Consider the following 18,306-nt stretch of genomic DNA (forward strand, 5'->3'; position numbering starts at 1 on the left):
ATTGGTGCAGATCCCAAGACTTAAAGGATGCAAAAGTACAATACTATAGTACAGTACAATGCAATACAAGGTGTATACTGTAGTACAATACTCATTGTATTGTATTATGCAATTGAATGAGTATTATGTAAGGCATTTTTTAAAGTGATTTCCTAGCTATATTAAATTATTACTTAAGTTGTAAGTTAAGCAACATTACCTTAAGTTACTTAACGTAATGATGTTCTGGTCGTCCATAATATTTGCACTTATGGCTTCTGTTGTGTTCTACCTCGCTTGTATATCATCCGTTCTTTAACCCTGATGGTGTCTGTACCTGGCAGCTGGTGGTCTTCATCCCTGATGGTTAGTTGTCTGTACCCGGCAGCTGGTGGTGTTCTTCATCCCTGATGGTGTCTGTACTGATGGTTGGTGGTCTGTACCCGGCAGCTGGTGGTGTTCTTCATCCCTGATGGTGTCTGTACTGATGGTTGGTTGTCTGTACCCGGCAGCTGGTGGTGTTCTTCATCCCTGATGGTGTCTGTACTGATGGTTGGTGGTCTGTACCCGGCAGCTGGTGGTGTTCTTCACCCCTGATGGTGTCTGTACTGATGGTTGGTGGTCTGTACCCGGCAGCTGGTGGTGTTCTTCACCCCTGATGGTTGCTGGTCTGTACCCAGTAAAATAACATCTCAAAAACACAGAGTTCCATGTTCAAGCATGTTCTAGTCCTTGCTCAAACTAGACACACCTGGCTTATCTAATATGTATGACTCTATGACTCTTGTATACATACCTGGCTTATCTAGTATGTATGACCTTCTCAGTCCTTTATACTCACCTCGCTTATCTACCATGCAAGGTCCTGATCCATGCATGATTTGTAATAAATTTATATGGATAATAAAATAAAGTTTCCCTAATTATTGTTTTTATGTTCCTTTGTGCGTTCAATACCAGAAGTGCACTCTGCGAGTCACAGTATATAAGTCCACTGCCTTTGTCTTTTAGAAATTCAGTGGCAAGGTATATGCCTGCAAGTTCGGTTTGAGTTGTACTTGCCCAGTCATTGACGCGCTTCATTGCTGTATGTACGAGAGAAGATTGTTCAAATATATTACATGCACATCCGGTACATCGTCCACCTTCTTCTACAGAGCCGTCGGTATAGCACTGATACACATCGTTACCCATACTCTGAGTACTTTCAGTGATGCTTTTCAGTGTTAACTGTTTTAATAATGTAGAGTGCACACTATCTTTCTTGGGCGCATTTACAAAATCAACTGATAGATCCCAGTTATCCCATGGAACAATTGGTTAATTAATCATTAATTGAGTTGGGTACATATTTAATATTTTGATGGAGTTGGCTACCTTGTAGAACCAAAATACATAATCAGATTTCGTTCTTCTATAGACGTCAGGTGAGTGCAGCATATTAGAAAGTTTAGCTTGAAACTTCATGTGTTGTCTAGATCTACTCAATGCCTTCACGCCGAAAACTGTGCTAATAGACAAAATTCTCTCACTTATGGTAGATAATTTTAACTCTGCTCTCATATTTACTATTCCCGTAGACTTTGGAGCCCCAAGGATGAGACGCATAGCTTCATTTTGCAAGGTTTCAAGAGATTTCAGCTCTGTCAGTATACAGTGTGAGATGTAGAGCATTGTAGTCAATCACAGAGCGTATAAATGATACATAAAACTTTCTAGCAAGTCTCACGTTGATTCCATGATTGACACCAACATGGGCCCGCAAGGGCTTTAATCTCTCCCACAGTCTCCTCTTGAGAGAAGAAAGGTACCCAGGGTCGTTAATGGGGACACCAAGGTATCTGTAAGACTCGCAGTTCTCAAGTGCTCGCCCATCTATATGATAATTGGGTGGTGGAATACCACATGGAATGAGGGCACGAGTTTTCTGTACAGAGATAAGGAGGCCACATTCCTCAGCTCTAGTAGCAAGAACAGAACTTGCATTCTAGGCTCGGAGGCAGCCTGTAAACATTTATCATCAGCATAACCAATGACAGTGTCTTCATTATTAGTTGGAAGATCTTTAGTAAGTTTATGCATCAGAACGTTGAACAACAAGGGGCTGAGGACCCCTCCGTGTGGAGTTCCCAGTTCAAAGTGTTTATTTTATGTTAAGGGACGTTAAGGGACATTTGTAAAACAAGACAATTTTGTATTCCGAGAACGATGCACAGGAAATAATACATGCATGATCCATGATTTTAAATTTTAATCATATGAAAGATTTCTAATTTGGGGAATTAACTTTGTCATCCTAAGCTTGACACGTTCAAGAGAATTATCTTTAGCAAAACATATGAAAGGCTGTATTAGTATGACAAGAAGTAAAAATTTCCAGTTAAATACATGAACTCAAAACAAAAATCGATGTAATGGAAATATATTGCATGAGCAGCAAAGATTTAGAGCAGACAGAGGTAAATACTGATCACAAATCAGCTTCACAAAGATCACAGCTTTGTTAATCTTTCTTCATATGAAAGATTTCTAATTTGGGGAATTAACTTAGTCATCCTACGTTGGACACGTTCAAGTGAATTTATATCCATTCTATAATACGGCGACCAAAACTGAACTGCATAATCTAAATGGGGCCTAACCAGAGCAAGATATAGCTTAAGAACCACACCAGGTGTCTTGTTACTAACGCTGCGATTAATAAATCCCAGTGTCCTATTCGCCTTATTACGAACATTCATGCATTGATCCTTTTGTTTTAAGTAGGGTATTAAAAATATCAACACAAGACAGAACACGAAACAATGTGTATAAATTGGATAAGTTTAGATTTAGGAAAGACTTGGGTAAATACTGGTTCAGTAACAGGGTTGTTGATTTGTGGAACCAATTGCCGCGTAACGTGGCGGAGGTAGGATCCCTCGATTGTTTCAAGCGCGGGATTGGGTGGTTATAGATAGGAGCTGCCTCGTATGGGCCAATAAGCCTTCTGCGGTTACCTTTGTTCTTATGTACTTACTACGTTCCTGTGCTTTGTTTACAATATTCATAAATAAGTTATATATTAAATCCACATCGAAATCCCCTTTTACGTCACCTATCGCTGGGTTCATGTCTCGCTCTAGGACCGGCCTACACCCCATACCCAAGACTTTCCAATCTATTTGACCCAAAAAATTTCTTAGGCTATTAAGAACATAAGAACAAAGGCAACTGCAGAAGGCCTATTGGCCCATTAGCAACTTTCCAAAACTCTGGCACTCTGCGTGACTCTATTGATTTATTAAATATGGTTAACAGTGGGTCACAAAGCTCCTCTTTGTATTCTTTAAGCACCCTGGCAAACACTTCATCCGGCCCTGGGGATTTGTTTGGTTTGAGTTTTACTATTTGTTTAAGAACATCCTCCCTGGTAACTGCTAAACTCATCAACCTGTCCTCGTCCCCACCCTCATAGACTTGTTCGGCTGAAGGCACATTGTCAAGTTCCTCCCTAGTAAATACAGATACAAAATATTTATTAAAAATACTACTCATCTCTTCATCATTATCAGTTATTTGACCTGTCTCAGTTTTTAATGGACCTATCCTTTCCCTTGTCTTAGTACGATATAACTGAAAAAACCCTTTAGGATTTGTCTTTGCTTGCCCTGCTATGCGAACTTCATAGTTTCTTTTTGCTTTCCTTGTCTCTTTTTTAACATTTCTAACCAGTTGTACGAATTCCTGTTCTAAAGTGACCTCCCCATTTTTAATCCTTTTGTACCAAGCTCTCTTTTTACCAATAAGGTTCTTCAAATGCTTTGTTATCCACTTTGGGTCATTAGTATTCGATCTATTCAATTTGTATGGTATACTATGTTCCTGTGCTTTGTTTAGAATATTCTTAAATAAGTTATATATTGAATCCACATCGAAATCTCCCTTTACGTTACCTATCGCTGGGTTCATGTCTCGCTCCAAGACCTGCCCACACCCCATACCCAAGACTTTCCAATCAATTTGACCCAAAAAAAAAATTCTTAGGCTATTAAAATCAGCTTTTCGAAAATCTGGCACTTTAACAGAATTTTCTCCTACAGGTCTATTCCATTTTATGCTAAATCTGATTTCTTTGTGATCACTGTTCCCTAGCTCACTCCCTATTTCGATGTCATTAATTTGTGTTTCCCTGTTAGTTAACACTAAATCTAAAATATTATTTTCCCGCGTTGGTTCCTTAATGTGTTGCGTAAGAAAGCAATCATCAATTAATTCTAGAAAATCTTCTGCTTCACTATTCCCTGATTTGTTCAACCAGTTTATTCCACTAAAGTTAAAGTCACCTATGACATAAATACTGTTAGATCTAGATGCTCTAGATATTTCATCCCATAGATATTTTGCTTCCATTCTGTCTAAATTTGGTGGCCTATATATAACTCCTATTATAATATTATTTGCTTTTTCGTTTAATTCTACCAAATAGTTTCTGTGTGTGGCTCAGTTTTGATTCCCTTGATTTTTGATTCCTCCTTTGCTCCTAACTAATTCAATGGCTGTCCTGAATCTCTGTATTAGTTCCTCACTCCTAACTCGTCCAACATCATTACCCCCTGCACTAATACAAATAATGGGTTTGTTCCCATTTCCCCTCATAATATCATTCATGTTTCCAACAATATCACCAATTCCAGCTCCCGGATAGCAAACCCTTAATCTGCTTCCCCCTATCTCTGGCACAAAACGTTCTGACTAAATACCTCACCTGGGAATCTCCAACAACCATAATTCGCTTCGGTACCTCCTTAACTTTCTGAGCAGCCTGAGGGGCCTGCGCTCCGCCGCTCCTCGCTGATTTCCGTTCCGAGTGAACTGCAGGCTCACCACAGCACTCGTCCCCCAACACAGCAAATGAATTTGCTGTCCTTAGGGCGTCTGTAGGCGGCCTTGTTAAGGTCTTCTTAAGACCCCTGTCCTTAACGACTCTCCACGACGAGGTCCCGTCAACACTGGTCTCCACTGGATCTGGAGACAGAACACGAAGCAATGGGTATAAATTGGATAAGTTTAGATTTAGGAAAGACTTGGGTAAATACTGGTTCGGTAACAGGGTTGTTGATTTGTGGAACCAATTACCACGTAACGTGGTGGAGGTGGGGTCCCTCAATTATTTCAAGCGCGGGTTGGACATGTATATGAGTGGGATTGGGTGGTTATAGATAGGAGCTGCCTCGTGTGGGCCAATAGGCCTTTTGCAGTTACCTTTGTTCTTCTGTTCTTATGTTATCCAGTCAGCACAGAGATAATATATAACTACTCACAGAAATTCAACATATAGGAAAAGAAGCCCATAATCGAGGGTTGTCAATCACTCTAAATTGGATACCAAGTCACATTGGCATAGATGGTAATGAAAAGGCAGACTCACTAGCAAAAACTGCTACTGCTCTACATGTTGTACAGGTTCAAATACCTCCAAGTTTCTCACAGATAAAGGAGCAAATCAAGAAGAAAATATTCTCAACTATCAAAAGTCGCCACAGAGCCAATGTAGCGGAAGGAAGATCCACTGCGATATGGTACGAACAAGCCACTGGTTACTCCTCTTTTAAGCCTGGCAAAAAGATGTCCAGAGACATTGCAGTAGCCATACACAGACTCAGACTTGGTTACAAGTGCTGCTGGGAGGTAATGAACCCAATAGTTAAAGAGTGTCACATCTGTGAAACAGAAGCAGAGGCGCCACTATTGCACTACTTACTGGAATGTGAAGGTACTGAACCCCTGCACATCAAACTCAACATTAATCCAACGACAGCAGCTGCATTAGATGCACATTCCACCGCGACTACAATGATTAGAAAGGCTGTTGAGGATTGGGACTCATTAGTGAGCATTCTGCATCTACATCCGCCACCAAGATAATGGTAATAAAATGAGATTGAAACCAGTGCACTAAAATAGAAGCGATAAATAAGCAGGGAAAAAGGGGAAATCCCCTCCTCCATTTTAAACTTTAACCCAAATATCACAGGAAAAAAGTTATCATGTATAACCAAACTCAATTACGGGCTCACCATAGCCCGTGCTACATGGACACTTCGTCCTGAGTAGCTAAATCTGAAACAACAACAACAACACAACCACTCATATACATGTCCAACCCACACTAGAAACAATCGAGGGACCCCACCTCCACCACGTTACGCGGTAATTGGTTCCACAAATCAACAACCCTGTTACTGAACCAATATTTACCCAAGTCATTCCTAAATCTAAACTTATCCAATTTATACCCATTGTTTTGTGTTCTGTCTTGTGTTGATATTTTTAATACCCTATTAATATCCCCCCGGTTATGTCCATTCATCCACTTGTAAACCTCTATCATGTCACCCCTAACTCTTCGCCTTTCCAGTGAATGCAACTTTAGCTTTGTTAATCTTTCTCTTCATATGAAAGATTTCTAATTTGGGGAATTAACAGTATCGGTAACAACTTTGTTACCGAACTAGTATTTACCCAAGTCTTTCCTAAATCTAAATTTATCTAATTTAAACCCATTGTTTCGTGTTCTGTCTTGTGTTGATACTTTTAATATCTTATTAATATCCTCTTTGTTATGTCCATTCATCCACTTGTAAACCTCTATCATGTCACCCCTAACTCTTCGCCTTTCCAGTGAATGTAATTTAAGCTTTGTTAATCTTTCTTCATATAAAAGATTTCTGATTTGGGGAATTAACTTTGTCATACTACGCTGGACACGTTCAAGTGAATTTATATCCATTCTCTAGTACGGCGACCAAAACTGAACTGCTTAATCTAAATGGGGCCTAACCAGAGCAAGATATAGCTGAAGAACAACACCAGGTGTCTTGTTACTAACGCTTCGATTAATAAATCCCAGTCATATTTGCCTTATTTCGAACATTCATACATTTATCCTTTGGTTTTAAATTCTTACTAAACATAACACCCAGATCCCTTTCGCAATCTGACTTTGCAATCTCAACATCATCTAGCTCGTATTCTGGGAGCTGCCTCGAATGGGCCAATATGCCTTCTGCAGTTACCTTTATTCTTATTCTTGGATCCCTTAACTGTTTTAAGAGTAGGTTGGACATATATATATATATATATTTATATATATATGAATATATATAAATATTTATATATATAAATATTTATATATAATATGGTACATATATATATATAATATATATAAATATTTATATATATATATATTTATATATATATGAATGAGTTTGGATGGGTATAAATATAAGATACTTCGTATGGGCTCATAGCCTTCTGCAGTTGCCTTCATTCTTATGTTCATATTTCCTTCATTCAATTTGCTTTACACCTCACCTTAACGCCGGTGGTATATAAAAGTCGACCAAATACAGGTCAGTCAAATTCACTCAGACAAGTGAGTTGCTTAATCGTTAGTCATATTACATTATTCAACATGCTCACTATTCAGGATCAGGCTCAAATGAGCAGTGCACATCTTGATGAACTCCTCTCTCAGGGGCAATATTTAGACGAGGGCGCTTTTGGTATTGTGTGGCGCGTTCCCTGGGGGAAAGGACATGCAATTTTGAAGACAATGAAGGCGATCTCTGCAAAAGCTTTCAGAACAGAGCTGTTTATCATGGAAAGACTTAATGGCGCAGGTGGAGCTCCGCGACTCCTCGCAGTGTGTTACGAGCCAAGAGCCATAGTGATGTCTTCCCGGGGCGAGTTAACACTTTCCGACGCCATGGAGGAAGATCTTCCAGACTGGCATCTCATCTACATTGTTTTGAAGGTTGGTCAGTGCCTGCGCGAGCTCCACGAGCGTGGAGTTATTCATAATGATATTCATGCCCGCAATGTAAGAGTGACCCTCTCTCCTTGGAAGCTACCTCAAGTATTCCTAATTGACTTTGGACTGTCAACCCTCAGCCAAGATGCCCTGTCGACATTAAGCCAAGAGACCCGAAGTGAACTGGAGCTAAAGAAAAACCTGACATATTCCCGTGATGTGAAGTTTCTGGGGCGGATGCTGCTAAATATCTTTGACATAATAGAGATAAGATTTGATTCTATAAAGGAGATAATTGCAATGACATGGACAGATATGTGTGAGCCAGCGCCCCTTGACGACATTCTCCTGAAGCTAAACTCAGTACTTGCTAACGACTTCAAGATCAACTTATCTACCATGCATGACCCTGAGAGTCCTGCTATGAATGGCCCTGTGAGTCCTGTATATACACCTGGCCTATCTACCATGCATGGCCCTGGGAGTCCTGTATACACACCTGGCTTATCTAATATGTATGACTCTCTGAGTCTTGTATACATACCTGGCTTATCTAGTATGTATGACCTTCTGAGTCCTTTATACTCACCTCGCTTATCTACCATGCAAAGTCCTGAGTCCTGTGCATACACCTGATTTATCTACCGTGCATGACCTTGAGAGTCCTGTACATACACCTGACGAATCTACCATGCATGATTTGTAATAAATTTATATGGATAATAAAATAAAGTTTTCCTAATTATTGTTTTTATGTTCCTATATCATGGCTACAAAAATGTAACTGCATAGTGTATATGGGACGTAAGACTAGGAAGACAAAGATAAAGAATAACTAGCTTGGGAAACATTGTGTGTAGTAACCAGAGGATCGCTCCCGGCTCCTCAGCCTGCTGAGGGGCAAGAGGCATTGGTGCAGATCCCAAGACTTAAAAGATGCAAAAGTTCAATACTATAGTATAGTACAGTACAATGCAATACAAGGTGTATACTGTAGTACAATACTCATTGTATTGTATTATGCAATTGAATGAGTATTATGTAAGGCATTTTTTAAAGTGATTTCCTAGCTATATTAAATTATTACTTGTAAGTTGTAAGTTAGGCAACATTACCTTAAGTTACTTAACGTAATGATGTTCTGGTCGTCCATAATATTTGCACTTATGGCTTCTGTTGTGTGCTTGTATATCATCCGTTCTTTAACCCTGATGGTGTCTGTACTGATGGTTGGTTGTCTGTACCCGGCAGCTGGTGGTCTTCATCCCTGATGGTTAGTTGTCTGTACCCGGCAGCTGGTGGTGTTCTTCATCCCTGATGGTTAGTTGTCTGTACCCGGCAGCTGGTGGTGTTCTTCATCCCTGATGGTGTCTGTACTGATGGTTGGTGGTCTGTACCCGGCAGCTGGTGGTGTTCTTCATCCCTGATGGTGTCTGTACTGATGGTTGGTGGTCTGTACCCGGCAGCTGGTGGTGTTCTTCATCCCTGATGGTTGCTGGTCTGTACCCAGTAAAATAACATCTCAAAAACACAGAGTTCCATGTTCAAGCATGTTCTAGTCCTTGCTCAAACTAGACACACCTGGCTTATCTAATATGTATGACTCTCTGAGTCTTGTATACATACCTGGCTTATCTAGTATGTATGACCTAGTCCTTTATACTCACCTCGCTTATCTACCATGCAAGGTCCTGATCCATGCATGATTTGTAATAAATTTATATGGATAATAAAATAAAGTTTCCCTAATTATTGTTTTTATGTTCCTATGTGCGTTCAATGCCAGAAGTGCACTCTGCGAGTCACAGTATATAAGTCCACTGCCTTTGTCTTTTAGAAATTCAGTGGCAAGGTATATGCCTGCAAGTTCGGTTTGAATTGTACTTGCCCAGTCATTGACGCGCTTCATTGCTGTATGTACGAGAGAAGATTGTTCAAATATATTGCATGCACATCCGGTACATCGTCCACCTTCTTCTACAGAGCCGTCGGTATAGCACTGATACACATCGTTACCCATACTCTGAGTACTTTCAGCGATGCTTTTCAGTGTTAACTGTTTTAATAATGTAGAGTGCACACTATCTTTCTTGGGCGCATTTACAAAATCAACTGATAGATCCCAGTTATCCCATAGAACAATTGGTTAATTAATCATGAATTGAGTTGGGTACATATTTAATATTTTGATGGAATTGGCTACCTTGTAGAACCAAAATACATAATCAGATTTCGTTCTTCTTCTATAGACGTCAGGTGAGTGCAGCATATTAGAAAGTTTAGCTTGAAACTTCATGTGTTGTCTAGATCTACTCAATGCCTTCACGCCGAAAACTGTGCTAATAGACAAAATTCTCTCACTTATGGTAGATAATTTTAACTCTGCTCTCATATTTACTATTCTCGTAGACTTTGGAGCCCCAAGGATGAGACGCATAGCTTCATTTTGCAAGGTTTCAAGAGATTTCAGCTCTGTCAGTATACAGTGTGAGATGTAGGGCATTGTAGTCAATCACAGAGCGTATAAATGATACATAAAACTTTCTAGCAAGTCTCACGTTGATTCCATGATTGACACCAACAAGGGCCCGCAAGGGCTTTAATCTCTCCCACAGTCTCCTCTTGAGAGAAGAAAGGTACCCAGGGTCGTTAATGGGGACACCAAGGTATCTGTAAGACTCGCAGTTCTCAAGTGCTCGCCCATCTATATGATATTTGGGTGGTGGAATACCACATGGAATGAGGGCACGAGTTTTCTGTACAGAGATAAGGAGGCCACATTCCTCAGCTCTAGTAGCAAGAGCAGAACTTGCATTCTAGGGTCGGAGGCAGCCTGTAAACATTTATCATCAGCATAACAAATGACAGTGTCTTCATTATTAGTTGGAAGATCTTTAGTAAGTTTATGCATCAGAACGTTGAACAACAAGGGGCTGAGGACCCCTCCTTGTGGAGTTCCCAGTTCAAAGTGTTTATTTTATGCTTTAAACACCATTAAACAAAACATGCTGTTCGATTAGATAAATAGCCCTGTATCCATTTCAGTAATTTTCCTTGTATTCCCAGCTCGGCAAGCTGTTCCAGTATGATTTCTCTGTTTGCTGTATCAAAAGCTGCTGCTAGGTCGATGAAGACTGTTTGAGGGGAAGCTTCAATATGTGCGAAGTACTCAGCAAAACAGTGTTGTGTACTGAGCCCAGGCATAAATCCAAACAGTTGAGCTGACAGGTGCCCCTGTATACGATACATGAGTCAGTTAAGAACAATACGTTCAAGCACTTTACAAACACACGATGTTAGAGATATGGGTCTATAATTATCTGAGTGTTGTTTGGGGATGGAAACAATGACACTCTTTGTGTCATTGTTCATCAGGTAATACTCCTTCACGTAAACTCATTCTGTACAACACTAATAGTGGATTACCTGGTACGTGTGAGACTAATCTCAGTAGACTGTAAGTAATACCGTCCTCTCCAGGAGCAGTTGATTTTCCCATCTTTAGTGCATGATTTAATTCCCATTCAGTTACATCATTAAGGTCCGACACGTCGATAGCTGTACAGGCAAGAATGATGGTTTGTTGTCTGTTGGGGCGTGTGTCATTAAGTTTCTGCTGTATGTTAATTGGGAGTGAGCTGTAGCTTGATGTAAGTGCCCATTGATCAAGGAGAATGTTTGCTTGTTCTAGTGGGCTGTGGTGCAGTAGTTTGGTTGGGCTGCTTCTAGAGATTTTTCGTATCTTTTCCCAAACTTCAACAAGTGTTGTTTGCTCATTTATACTTTGTAGGAACTCTTCCCAATGTTCATTACGTATAACGTTGCTCATGTCTCTTACCTCTCTATTTGCAACTAGAAATGCATGCAAGTCACCTTGTGCTTTGGTTCGTTTGTACGTATCTCCAAGTTGCTTTACTCGTTCATGTTCTTTAACAAATACGGGGTCAAGGACCCACTTGGGTGGTGGTAGGTGTTGCCCACTTCTGCTAGGCTTACGACCTGTTCCCAACACACCCATGTGTCGTAGTAGGTAGTAATCGTATCAACGAGATCTCTGGAGAAGGCTTGTACATTCGTTATTGTGTAATCTTGATACCATTTTGATATACAATTAATAAAGTGGTCATGCAAGCCATATGGAATATTCATTTTCCGTCTCTGATATCTATTAGGTATGTACCTCATAGGAAGCAGAAACTGCATAGTGATCACTAAGTGATTTACCAACGAACATTCCATCCTGTCTTGCACAAGGTTTCTACCCATTACATAATCAAGTCTGCCTCCCTCCAAGGCAGAGGACGTGGGTGGAGACACGTATACCACTGCTCCGTCAGCCCTGGGAAGCACATGGCCTCCAGCAGGAGACGCAGGCACAACCCCTACAGCATCCCCCAAGGCCATCGGATGCGGATGCACCTCCGCAGTCATCGAACGATTAAGGTCCGAAACAGGCGCCCCCAGGTCCCTCGAGCTCACCGGCGGGGCAGACATATCCGGTCCAGACGTAGCGACATCCGGAACCGCCGCGGGATCCACACCAGGCACCTGCACAGAGCGAGAATCCGCCGGGGAGTCTACACGCACAGATAAGTTAGTTTAGTTCATTTATTATGCACCCCATACCCATCTTGTGGGCGGTAGTGGAAAGGGTTACAGAGGCACATAATGGGCTCAGGGACTGAACCCCACAATTCATTTAGCAAAGCAAGTTACAATCTTGATGAGCTAGTTACAAAATTCAATATAAATCATCACATCAACAATGGGTTCGAGATCGACCTCAAGTACAGGTTCTAAATTAAGCAACTGACATATGTGGAGAGCTAGTGTCAAAATTTATATGTTTGTCCTGCACACCGCCCCCCATCCAGTGGGCAGCGGTGGATAGGTTACAATCACTTAGTTACTACCTACAGTTAGCAAACTGGGGATATTTGGCTAAAATTTCTGGTAGCAGATCATTTTGAATGAAATATTGACACATCGCTGGAACATTGGTTATAGAATTGTCTCTAAATTCACGTATCTTTTCGCACTCCATCACATAGTGACGGAGGGTGTGCGAATAATTTTGTTGACACAGTTTACATTTGGTCAGGTCTACATCAGCAGATAATGAGAATTCCCAGAGATACTTGTAACCGAGTCTAAGCCGAGCAGTAGTAACATCTAGAAGTCTGCTGATTTTATTGGATGATCCATAGATGTGTGGCTCCTCTTGCATGATAGTATGATGATAGATGGAATTACTGGTGTCAATTTCACTTTGCCTCAGATCTACAAGAGCTTGTTGAAGTTCTCGGTGTAATGCTGCTCTCAGATTGCTCATTGACAATCCAAGGTTACACTCAACGGCTCCTTTAAAGTCAGATTATTTGGCTAACTCATCAGCTCTATCATACATTCGGAGGCCAACATGAGATGGAGACCACATGAAATGGACTCTGTTACCATCCTTAATAATTTTGTTGTATTTGTGTCTAGCCTCGGACACGAGCATGTTACAGTTGTCTTAAAGAGTTGAGAGCATTTAAGGATGATAAGGAGTCACTTACAATTAATGTATCAAGTTTTGAGACTTGTACACATTTCAGTGCAAGGATCAAGGCAAATAGTTCAGTCTGAAGGGTAGAGGCCCAGTTGTTTATACGGACTCCCCACTCAAAGTATAGGCCATCGCCCATTGTCAGGACAACTGCACTTCCAGCTGCACCCGTGGTGCGGTGTAGGGAACCATCAGTGTATATAATTTGAGAGAGAGAATGCTCTGTGGACAGAGCATCAATATGGCTTAAGGCGTTGAGCTTTGCCTCAAGACGAAGCTTGGGCTGATCTCTAATTTGCTTCTTGGGTGGAAAGGGAGGGATTAAAACTGGAAAGGGTGTAACCCACGGTGCAGGAAAGTGCCGTTGTTGTTTCTCTTGGTACAAATCATTAACCCCATACCTTCTGAGTTGAGTTCCAGTTTTTGTTATCCATTTGGAACAATGCTGATCTTCAATAAAGAAATTCTGGAGGGCTTCAGTGCAAGGATTAGGATGAGTTAGCCTAAGCATTTTTATACCAATTTGACAGTTAATTTCAGTAACACGATCAACAACGCTCAGAATATTAAGTTCCTTTCTCATATTAAGTATTTTTGTGGTACGAGGGCACCCAAGGATTATCCTCAAGGCTTCGTTCTGCAATTTTTCAAGCTTTCCAAGCTTTCTTTCAGGCATCAAGACAAGCAGAGGTGCAGCATAATCCACTAAAGATCTGATGTATGCAAAGTACATCATTTTGACAATTCTGACATTGGCACCATAGCCTGAGTGATAACCTGCAACAGCCTTGAGAGCTCGGAGCCTCTCTTTAAACTGACGACAGAGTCTGAATACAACAGGACCATACAGTGGCACCTCAAGGCCAAGGTATTTGAATCTGTTTACATAGTCAAGCTGGGAGCCATCAGACAGTTGCATCTTGCGAACAGCTCCTCCCTGCCTGGGTGGGCGCCGATTTAGTATCTTTGTTTTCTCTGCTGAGATAATTAAACCTAGGTCCTGACATGAGTCTAATACAGAGTTAAGAGTGTTCTGCGTGTTAGCATACCCAGTGGTGTGTATCATTATATCATCAGCATAGCTAATGATGTGGACGTTGGGTTTGCTCGGTATAGAGTTTAACAGCGTGATTATTAATATAATAAATAAGGTAGGACTGAGGACACCACCCTGCGGGGTACCTAGTTCAAAGTCTCTTGTTACACTCCTATGCCTCTGGAAAAATACAGATGACTTCCTGTTGGATAAGTAACCCCTGATCCAACAAAGAAGCCGACCACCAATATTCATTCTTGCAAGCTCACTCAAGATAACATGTCTATTTGCAATATCAAAGGCAGACTTGAGATCTAGGAAGGTGGTATATGACTTTTCAGTGTGCAGGGTAAGAAAGGTGGTGATGCAATGATGCACACTCCTTCCATGCATGAAGCCATATATCTGGGGGGATAGCATGGTTCTTATTCTATGGAGGAGACGGTTTAGGACCATTCTCTCGAATGTTTTGCAAATGCAGCTAGTAAGGGAAATTGGGCGGAAAGCATTCTCTTGATTTGGCTTGGGAATTGGAATGATTATACTGTTGGTCCAAGAGTTAGGAAGCTCCCCAGTAACATAGCTCATATTATACAGCTCAAGCAGGGGATTCCCTGGTACTAAAGGGAGCAGACGCAATGTCATAAGTGATACCATCTTCACCGGGGGATGTGGCTTTGCCTTTGTTTAGGGCCGCGAGTAATTCAAACTCAGTAAATGGCACGTTGCATTCATCTTCCTTGTGGAGCATGAAGTCAACGAGACTTTCTCGATCTCCGTAACCAGCATTTAACCTGAATTCTGTGTCTGGGGGAAGATTATTGAAGCTAGAGGTGGTTGCCCAAGCATCGACTAACTCGTTTGCTCTGTGTAGAGGGTGAGGGTGTGCCACTTGGCCGATCTTATCGCCTTTAATTCTTTTAATTTCCTTCCATGCCTGGCTGAGGGGGGTGTGAGAGTTGAGACTGTTAACAAAAGTTTCCCAGTTATCTTGCCTGAGCTCTGTCATGCGCTCCCTCGCCTTGGCTAGGGCTTTCTGAAAGAGCTTGAGCATTGCTGGCGTACGTGTTTCCCTATATGCAAGCCCAACTCGTCTGGCAGTGCGTTTCAAAGTACGCAGTTTGGGGGTCATTGTAATAGGCATGGCGTTTATTACCTTTCATATCGTTCCGACTATTGGATGGTGCAGGGGGCCGACCTAAAGGGTCAGCAAACATCTGAATGCTCTGTACTAGACCGTCGTTAAATGTCTGGACTGTGGAGGGATCATAAGTGCTGTACCACTCTGACACATGAGCAACAAAGTCTTCACGTCGAGCAGGAGGAACACTGAGCCGTTTGCGTTTGAAAGTCCCACCAGGCAGGATGGTATTTCCTATACATAGAGTAGTCAATCTAGGGTGATGACCTGACAACAAATCTGTTACAATAGATGATGTACACCAGACGTGAGAGACGTTGAAACCAACACAGAGGTCTAGAATGCCTCCACAAATATGCGTGGGTTTAAGGTCACCCACAATCTGCACATCTTGGTGACTATTTAGTAGCGACAGCAGTTGATTCCCATTACCGTTACTGAAGCGAGAGCCCCAATGTCCTTGTGTCTAGCATTGTAGTCATTGTAGTCATGATGGTTGGCTCTGCTTGTGCGCAGGCCGGAAGATCAATATAATTTAACTTTCCTGCTGGAGCATATAGATTAAATACATTGAGAACAGAGTTGCCCACATAGATCCTCACTCCATGATACTGTTGACCGGCAGTTTGTTTTTCTGGCAGAAGTTGATGGGGTAGGGATTGTTTGATGTATAGAATGCAAGAGTTACTGGATCTGAGGTTGTAAGAAACAAATGAGGGCAATTTCGGGGGTGAGGATCTTGCGGGAACTCTGCACTCCTGGAGACATACAATATCAATGTGTTCAGTTGTTACTTTGTGATGTAAATCTGAGAACCTTTTTTTGAGGGATGCAATGTTCCAGCTAAGGACGGATAACTTAGTTAATTGTGCATTTAAAGTCTGCATTATATATTGATATTATTAGTTCACTTAATATTTATTATCTATATACATATTATCTATTGCACTACGATATAAGTCCAGGAACATTTCTTAGTTTATTACCAATGTCACACATTTGCCTCTAATGGTCTAGTACAATTTGTCGGTCATTTCCAGCTAGAGTCGTTTTGAACATACCTTAACACAGCGTTGGCTGTTAACCTGCGTGGAAGGACTCCACTACACAAGGTTTCAAGATCACTAGAAGTTTCCCCTGATGGGCAAGCGAACACGTTTGGAGGGTTTAGGGGTGGAAGGGGGAGTTTGGCAGTCACTGCTTACAAGTCCCCTCATACGCGTGAGCATCATCGAAATATCGCTGGTGGATTTTTTTCTCATGTTGGAGTTGCTCTTGCAGCCGCTCCGTTTGCTGCTGTGACTGCTGCTGGTGTTCCTGCAACCGGTCACGAAGGGCAACCACTGCTTGAACAGTGGAGCAACCCAAGGGCGAGGTGGTAGGGAGGCTGAGGTTGCGATCTGTCTCATTTTGATCCAGTTCCTTATCCCCCACTTCCAGTTGACTGTAGGGTTCAGCTGTGGATGGTGGTCTCACAGTAGGTGACATTAACCCAGAACCAGGAAGTGGCCACTAAGCGAGGAAAATCATCCTCTAGGAAAACTGAAGGGGCTTCTGTATGAGGAGCGTCGCAACCGGCCACTACGTGGCCCTCAGCACCACACCGGAAACACGTTCGGGTTTGACCCTGATAGAAAGTCCTCAGAGCAGCCCACGATACGAGACCCTGGAAGGTATAGGGCTTGTGAGCCGCATGACAAGCGTGCGTGAACCCAGCCGGACCCCCTTCAGCCGGCCCGCACTCAAAGTGTTGAACCGGTGCTTCACCACCGACCCAAACCGCGTAAACAAGGACATGCGGGCCGTCTCGGGGAAGGTCAACGGCACGCCGTGAATACTTACAAACGTCAAGGGCCCCCAGGGATCCGAGATCTCTACAGACAGAGCCGAAGCCGGAAGAGGAAGCGTGCGGCCATTCCAGCGAACCACAAACTCCCGGTAAGCATGTGACGTGGCGAACGACACCGCAACACAGGTGGGCGACAACTTCTCAAGGCCCAGGAGCTCAGGGACGTCAACACGGAGGACATAAGAACAATGGTAATTGCAGAAGGCCTATTGGCCCATACGAGGCAGCTCCTATTCTATAACCACCCAATCCCACTCATACTTGTCCAACCCGCGCTTGAAACAATCGAGGGACACCACCTCCACCACGTTACGCGGCAATTGGTTCCACAAATCAACAACCCTGTTACTGAACCAGTATTTACCCAAGTCTTCCCTAAATCTAAACTTATCCAATTTATACCCATTGTTTCGTGTTCTGTCTTGTGTTGATATTTTTAATACCCTATTTAAAACAAAAGGATCAATGCATGAATGTTCGTAATAAGGCGAATAGGACACTGGGATTTATTAATCGAAGCGTTAGTAACAAGACACCTGGTGTAGTTCTTAAGCTATATCTTGCTCTGGTTAGGCCCCATTTAGATTATGCAGTTCAGTTTTGGTCGCCGTATTATAGAATGGATATAAATTCACTTGAATGTGTCCAACGTAGGATGACTAAGTTAATTCCCCAAATTAGAAATCTTTCATATGAAGAAAGATTAACAAAGCTTAAGTTTCATTCACTGGAAAGGCGAAGAGTTAGGGGTGACATGATAGAGGTTTACAAGTGGATGAATGGACATAACAGGGGAGATATTAATAGGGTATTAAAAATATCAACACAAGACAGAACACGAAACAATGTGTATAAATTGGATAAGTTTAGATTTAGGAAAGACTTGGGTAAATACTGGTTCAGTAACAGGGTTGTTGATTTGTGGAACCAATTGCCGCGTAACGTGGTGGAGGTAGGA

The sequence above is a fragment of the Procambarus clarkii genome, chromosome 63 (genome assembly GCF_040958095.1).
Source record: "Procambarus clarkii isolate CNS0578487 chromosome 63, FALCON_Pclarkii_2.0, whole genome shotgun sequence".
Taxonomy (NCBI): domain Eukaryota; kingdom Metazoa; phylum Arthropoda; class Malacostraca; order Decapoda; family Cambaridae; genus Procambarus; species Procambarus clarkii.